The following is a 6,470-nucleotide window of genomic DNA, read 5'->3' on the forward strand; positions in this document are numbered from 1 at the left end:
AGCAAGGCAAAAAGCCTAAGTCAAACACAGAGGGAAATTGCAAAGACCACAAAAATACAAAAAGAATATCTCTGGGCGAGGGATGAACAGAGCGGACAAATACTGAGCCAGGTGGTAGGTTGGAATTGACCTACTACCTGCACATATTCACTTTTGTATTGTCTTCTTAGTTTGAGGCTGTCATATGAACATTTGATGTACTGCCTGTTTTCTTGTCATTTGAACAAATTGGACAATCTGACTTGTCCGTGTTGTTGGGCTCACCTGGCTCATTAGGTTAGTAGGCCCACACCGGGACTGCGGCTTTTGACTCATCTGGTGCAGCTCCTCACAAGTCTCACACTCACCTGCTGAGTCTGAACTCGATGGTGAGGTGTCACGCAAGGCAAAGAGATCTCTGGCTCTGTGATGTGTGACAAGAGGGTTCACTCTGTTCATTCTGCTGTGGAACAAACACGTCCAGCTTTCACCCACAAAGTTCCTTGGTGATTTTGTTTGTTTGTGAAGTGCATGTCCTCTAACTTAGTCACCAAACAAATGTTCAGAGACAAAGACAGGAATGAACCATCCCGCAGACTAAATACTTCTGTCTATATGTGTGTGACATGATTGCTGAATGTAATGAGAAGAGGAAGAGCAGAGTTTATTATCAAAGAAGCAGTCCGAGCAAACTATATCAATGTGCTGATTTCCTATGTTCTGGACCTTTTTCTATTGAGGTCGATTTGAGAGGTCCACGTGACTGTGTGACTATGAAACCTCATTGGTGATCATCATTAAATGCCTTTCAGTTAGTGATCATAATAAAATGCCTTCACCCTGAGCAACCTGGCAGCAGATAATAGGTGGGAAATCTTTGTACGATGAAGCGCTTCAATAGGAAGCAACTGCTGCAGACAAGAACTACACGCAAGAGTTGCCATTATTCCTTCCTGGCCCAACATTATGTGTGGGACATAAAGCATTTTAGTTTGCTTATTGACCTGCACTCAAAATGGATCTAATTTTAAGTGAGTGAACCTGCATGAAGTTGTGTTTGGACAAGGGTCTCGAGCCATACTACAGAGACCAAATATAACCCTTGCTTTGGCACGAGGATGCACGTCCCTGCCAGCCATAACTCTGTAAGATCCCTGCCAAGCGTTTATAAATGCCCTAATTGGAAGGGGCTATGGACGACCATGTCTTTTAAGGTTCTGGTTCAAAAACACTCTGCAAATGTGAAGCAAGTCCAAACCTTAAATGATCCAAACTGTGTGCTCCAATTGAAAAGCTCTCATATCACATTCAGAGGAAATTGTGGATTGTATTTTATCTGCTTGTCTGACAGCAGATGGAGAGGTGCTAAGAAGTCATACATCTTTATTTCCACACGTTTTAATCTCAGTAGAGTACTGAGAGAGTGGAAAGCTCTCCGACCACAAAAAAAAACCAAAACTCCCATGACCTGAAATAGAAATGTTTAAATTTGTTGGTGATTACTTTATTGTATGAACACCTTTATCCCCCCGAATGCATTTGTGTGTGCTGAGGTATTTCACCAAGATTGTGACTTGGATTCCAAGACGTAGACTAGTGACATCAGAGGTGGGCCTTAAGTGAAAGGGTCACATTGCGCATAGAGTACAGTCCGACCCCTCATTTACAAGGGACTTTTGCCTTCCTCTGACTAAGGTCTTAGTTTTAAATGTGAACATATTAGACCTGTTGCAGCAGGATAATCCAGATGCTGTACAACAGAGCTGCATATCTTAGCCAAATGAAAATCTGACTGACAGATTAGCTCATGCTCAACATCTGTTGTGCTCATTGTCCACGAAGGTGTTGACACCTGACGAAACAAAGACAATCTAATGACCTCATATAATGTAACATTGTCATGTGTATATTAGACTCTGTATTTGTCCGATGGTCTTTGCCAAAATCTGCATTGATCTGCTATGTTAATGCATGTACTGTAGATGTGTAGATTGAAGGCTCATCCATTTCACAAGGTCCTGTTCGTATGCCATACATCCCCAATAGCAAAATTCTATGTGATATTGAATGTTCATTCTAAATCACTTCTCTCTTGTGTTAATATTTTCCGATGATGCCAAAAGTAATACAGGTCGTAATTCTTGCATTTCTTTCAGATTGTGGGACTGTGTGCAAGCACTCTTGTCCAGACCAGCCGTTAGACCAGCCCGATAAACATTACCAAGGGCACACACAGAGCACTACACAAAGGCTGGTGGTTGTTGTTTTTCTTTTACATCAACCTCTACCACATCAGCCAGCTCATGATGTATATCACTCAAACAACTAACAGCATCTTGATTTATTAAATCACTTAGCCTCAGACTGCTGCTTATTGTATGCATCTAGTCTAATAATCTATTTTTTTCATAAACGCACTCACTGACACACACAGACATAAGCACACACACAACATAACCTAACACAGATACAAGTTCACTCACAGTTACACAACCACTGATCCAAACACAAGGGGCAGACATTATAAGAAGTGTTCATTGCTCTGCTCCTTTCCAATATCTGTATCATGTCCAAAGAAATATTGACTGAGTTGTATGTAATGTATCAATTAGGAAGCCATGTGATATAGTACTTTACACGTTACACATGTACTTTGTCTAAACAAATTTGGCACAGAGGGCAGGCACTCAGACAGAGTGAGCACTGGCAAAAAACATCTAGATTGTCTATATATTTTGCAAACACTCTTCAATAAGTGGATTTTATTGTACAGTGGATACTACTGGATACCAGTGGGTTTAGGTAAAAATGTTAAAGAAATACAGTTCATCTAAAAATAAAAGTCCCCTTCCATTTCACACATTCAATAGGAAAGAAAATATTTTAAACGTTTCTTTTTTATTGCATTGTGGTAGCATTAATAAATTAATAACAACCTTTTATATTGGTTATTTTCTGACTTTCTGTGTTCTCTTATTTAACCATGCAGCTGTGCAATGTGTTGACAACCATAATTGCCTTTACAATACATAATAATACAATATGTATAATAATATAATGAACATATCAACAATAATAAGACAAAATAATGCTGGTGGACTTGCTCTGGATGCTCTGCATCCTCATCCTAGATGGAAGAAGAAGAAAAAGCCCACATACAGTATATGGTGGTGAAGCAGCTCGCCTAGCTCCCGCATCTGGTACTGTAGTTGTCCAAGAGGCTGCTCCCAATAATCCTCTGTGCAGCTTCACCACCCTGTGGAGAGTCTTCTCCTCCGCTGCACAGCAGCAGCCCTACCATACTTTAATGTAGGAACTGAGGACGCACAGCTGTAGAAGGAGGAAAGGACTTGGCCCAGTGTCCTGGGGAAGAAAAGGCACTGGTGAGCCTTCCTGACCAGACTGGACATTTACAATCATGGCAGCACCAGCAGGAACACTTAGGGAGGGAAGGAAAACAACTGGAAAACTGTAACCTTTGTGTGGACTGATGGTACAAATACAACAGCAATGTTATTGAAGCAACTTCAGACACACAGACTTTTAACATATTTCCTGGGTTTCAGTCTCAATTCATGTATTCTACATGAAATGTGACTGAGCCTCTGAGAAAATTCAGATTACAGGATTTCTGCTGCGCCCTGGGTACCTCCATATCGCAAACGAAATATAAAGTTGCAGCCGACTTTTGTCAGCTAGAGTATGAAATGCGTTATTGTTCTAAATCCACTTGTTTCTTCAGTAGCTCAAAAGGCAACGCTGGACAGCCGACGTGCATGTTAATGTGCATGTGCAGATTTGAGACTCATTGACTCAATACTGTTACACTTTGCAAACACAAAAATTATTTTTCTTTTTTGTAATTGGCATTTTTTTTAATTGCAGAGAAGGTTGCATTTATGGTGAACAACATGATGGGAAATAAGGACCATTGCAAACTTGCTTGTAAGAAAACTAGTGTCAGATTCAGAGGCTGAAGCCCCGTGTACATGTAGTCGGCTACATTGCATGTTTCCATTTACAGCTACTTCTTTTTCTATCCCATAACACCAGTGGGTCGTTGGGGCACCACAGACGATCTGTTGACCAGCTCTCTCAATCCCTCTCTGTCCTCGGCAGCTCTCATTGCCCCACTGGGTTTCAAATGGGTCCATTCACCAATGTTATCTTGCCACTTTTTCTTTTGTCTCCCTCTTCTCCTGCCATATTGTATGGTACCTTGCAAGATGATATTGTTCTCCTGCAAGGCCAGAGAATCAGGGGATGTGTCCGCTTTACAACAGTGTTGAAATGGTTATTATGTGGACCAATGTTTCTTTTTTGGTTTGTGACATGTTGGGTGTAGTCTTCTGTAGCACATTATCTCCATGCTGTGTATTCAATTCTGTAGTTCAGTAAGGGTCCAAGTTTCACACACATACAGAAGGTTGACAACACAGTGGCCTCACTTTTGATGTCATACTGATCTTCTTGTCCTTCCATATGGGCTTGAGTTTTGACAGGGCAGAAGTTGTTTGAGCAATTCTGTTTTTGAATGTCGTGGCAGCAGAGTCTGTGTAAATAAAATATTTTATGTTAACGGATAGGTGTGCAAAGAAATTTTAAAAGAAACCATAGTTGCAACTGCATTAAAAAAAAACCAATATCCAACTCATTCCACCACAAATCACCCCATTACAAGCCTCATTGGCATTGATGATGCTTCTCCTGAGTCTACAACCTAAGAGGCACAATGTGCCAGGGAACATGTCATGAACCTTCTTAGATCCAGCATGTGAAGTGCTGTAATATTTAATACTAAAAAATAGTGTGAAGATAATTATAACATTCAATTAAGACTATACAACAGATAATCCTACAGTACAGGCCAAGTTTGCCCAGTTTGGACACACTTTCTCATTCAATGCGTTTTCTTTATTTTCATTAGTATTTACATTGTAGATTCTCACTGAAGGCATCAAAACTACGAATGAACATGGAGTTATGTACATAACAAAAAAAAAAAAAACAAAAAACAAATGAAAACGCATTGAATGAGAATGTACGTCCAAATTTTTTCCAACAGCATTTTGATTTTAAATCATCTTTCATGTTTGACTGAAAGAGATTTTAACGGTAATTATGCCTCCTCTCATACATAATGTCATTTTATGGACTATTCCTATTTTTTTCTTGACAATTATAACTTGTCTCTGTCTTTGTTTAAACTTGTTTAATGACTGGGTGGACTTTTCACAAGTGCATTGCATATTGCTTTGTAATTTCGAGAGCTGCCTTGCCTTCACTCTTGGTTCTACATAATAAATTGTGTTTTGGCTTAACCGGCGGAAACAGACTTTTCAGCACAACGTTAGTGCCAGGACAGAGACAGTTCTACATCTCCGGAAGAACACTTTCAAGATCATCTTTGGCCTCAGCCTCTCCAGGACCAAGAGTTGCCCATGTGTCAGCCTCTTTCCAGAGCATCCCAAATAGACACCACAACACTCAATGGCTGCATGGCTTCTCAATCAATCCCTATGAGATCCTTGCAACCCACCTGTTGAATCCTATATCAGCTACTGCCATGGTCTTGTCCGTATCCATTGCCGATGACCAACTTCAGGCCTGTACAGACAGCTTGTCTAGGTTTTAAAGTGAACTACATATTTACAATTTACATGCATGTTAACCACCATCAAAGTATCAAGCGTGTACATGAAAACCTTCTCCATCTCCACAATATATATGTATATATACATATATATATATTGTCTGATAATCTAATTTGAACACTACTGTTCATTATTTCCTAAAGATCTGCTGTGCATGGCTTGCATTGATATGTAGCGTGTATATATGTCATATTGGTATAATTGGAAAACAAGAATCACACGAATAAATGCATGCCACAGCACAAGAGATCCACTGAATTATATTATTGTTACAAAGGTATATGGATTTCAAGGTTTTGTGGTTTGCACAAATAAACATCGGCTAATGATAAACAGCAAGTTCATGGTAAAAAGAATCACAAGCTCACATCCCCTCCTCCAATGCTGCCCGATCTCTGAGCTAACGCACGCACTCTCTCGCTCTCACACACACAGACACACACACACTCCTCCCTTATTCTATATGACCAGCGGTGCTCAGCCAGTCCACGCATGCACATATTTTTATATTGACATCTAATATTCAAACGCTGCGCTTTCATTAATATTTGGGTATTTTAAGGGAAACATGGGAAAGTTAAATGTGCGCTTATCTGCTTAGACAGCGTGAGCAACGTGAGGATGGAGCCCCGCATTGAAGAGAGAAAAGGCTGAGCAGCGCAGTCACTCGCTGCTTCCCATCCCCCACACTCACATAGCAAAGTTCTGCCTCTTTGCAAGCGCCGACGATGCCTTCAGGAACCCAGAGCTCGCCTCGGAAAAAAAACCCGCTCACACTTAAACACAGTTCTTGTTTCTAAATTCATGGTCCGGCGTTAAATTTTGAGATAAATGTAA

The 6,470-nt window shown here is 40.4% G+C and overlaps 1 long non-coding RNA gene across 1 annotated transcript; it reads right to left on the reverse strand.

Moving 5' to 3' along the window:
- Positions 1-3,175: 3,175 nt before the first annotated feature.
- On the reverse strand, positions 3,176-5,709 carry LOC128756833 (uncharacterized). The gene is made up of 3 exons (XR_008414313.1): positions 5,519-5,709; positions 4,428-4,531; positions 3,176-3,342 (listed from the first exon to the last, which is right to left on the reverse strand). It is a non-coding gene; the product is annotated as an uncharacterized LOC128756833 (long non-coding RNA).
- Between the last annotated feature and the right edge of the window lie 761 nt (positions 5,710-6,470).

The sequence above is a fragment of the Synchiropus splendidus genome, chromosome 4 (assembly GCF_027744825.2).
Source record: "Synchiropus splendidus isolate RoL2022-P1 chromosome 4, RoL_Sspl_1.0, whole genome shotgun sequence".
Classification (NCBI taxonomy): Eukaryota; Metazoa; Chordata; class Actinopteri; order Syngnathiformes; family Callionymidae; genus Synchiropus; species Synchiropus splendidus.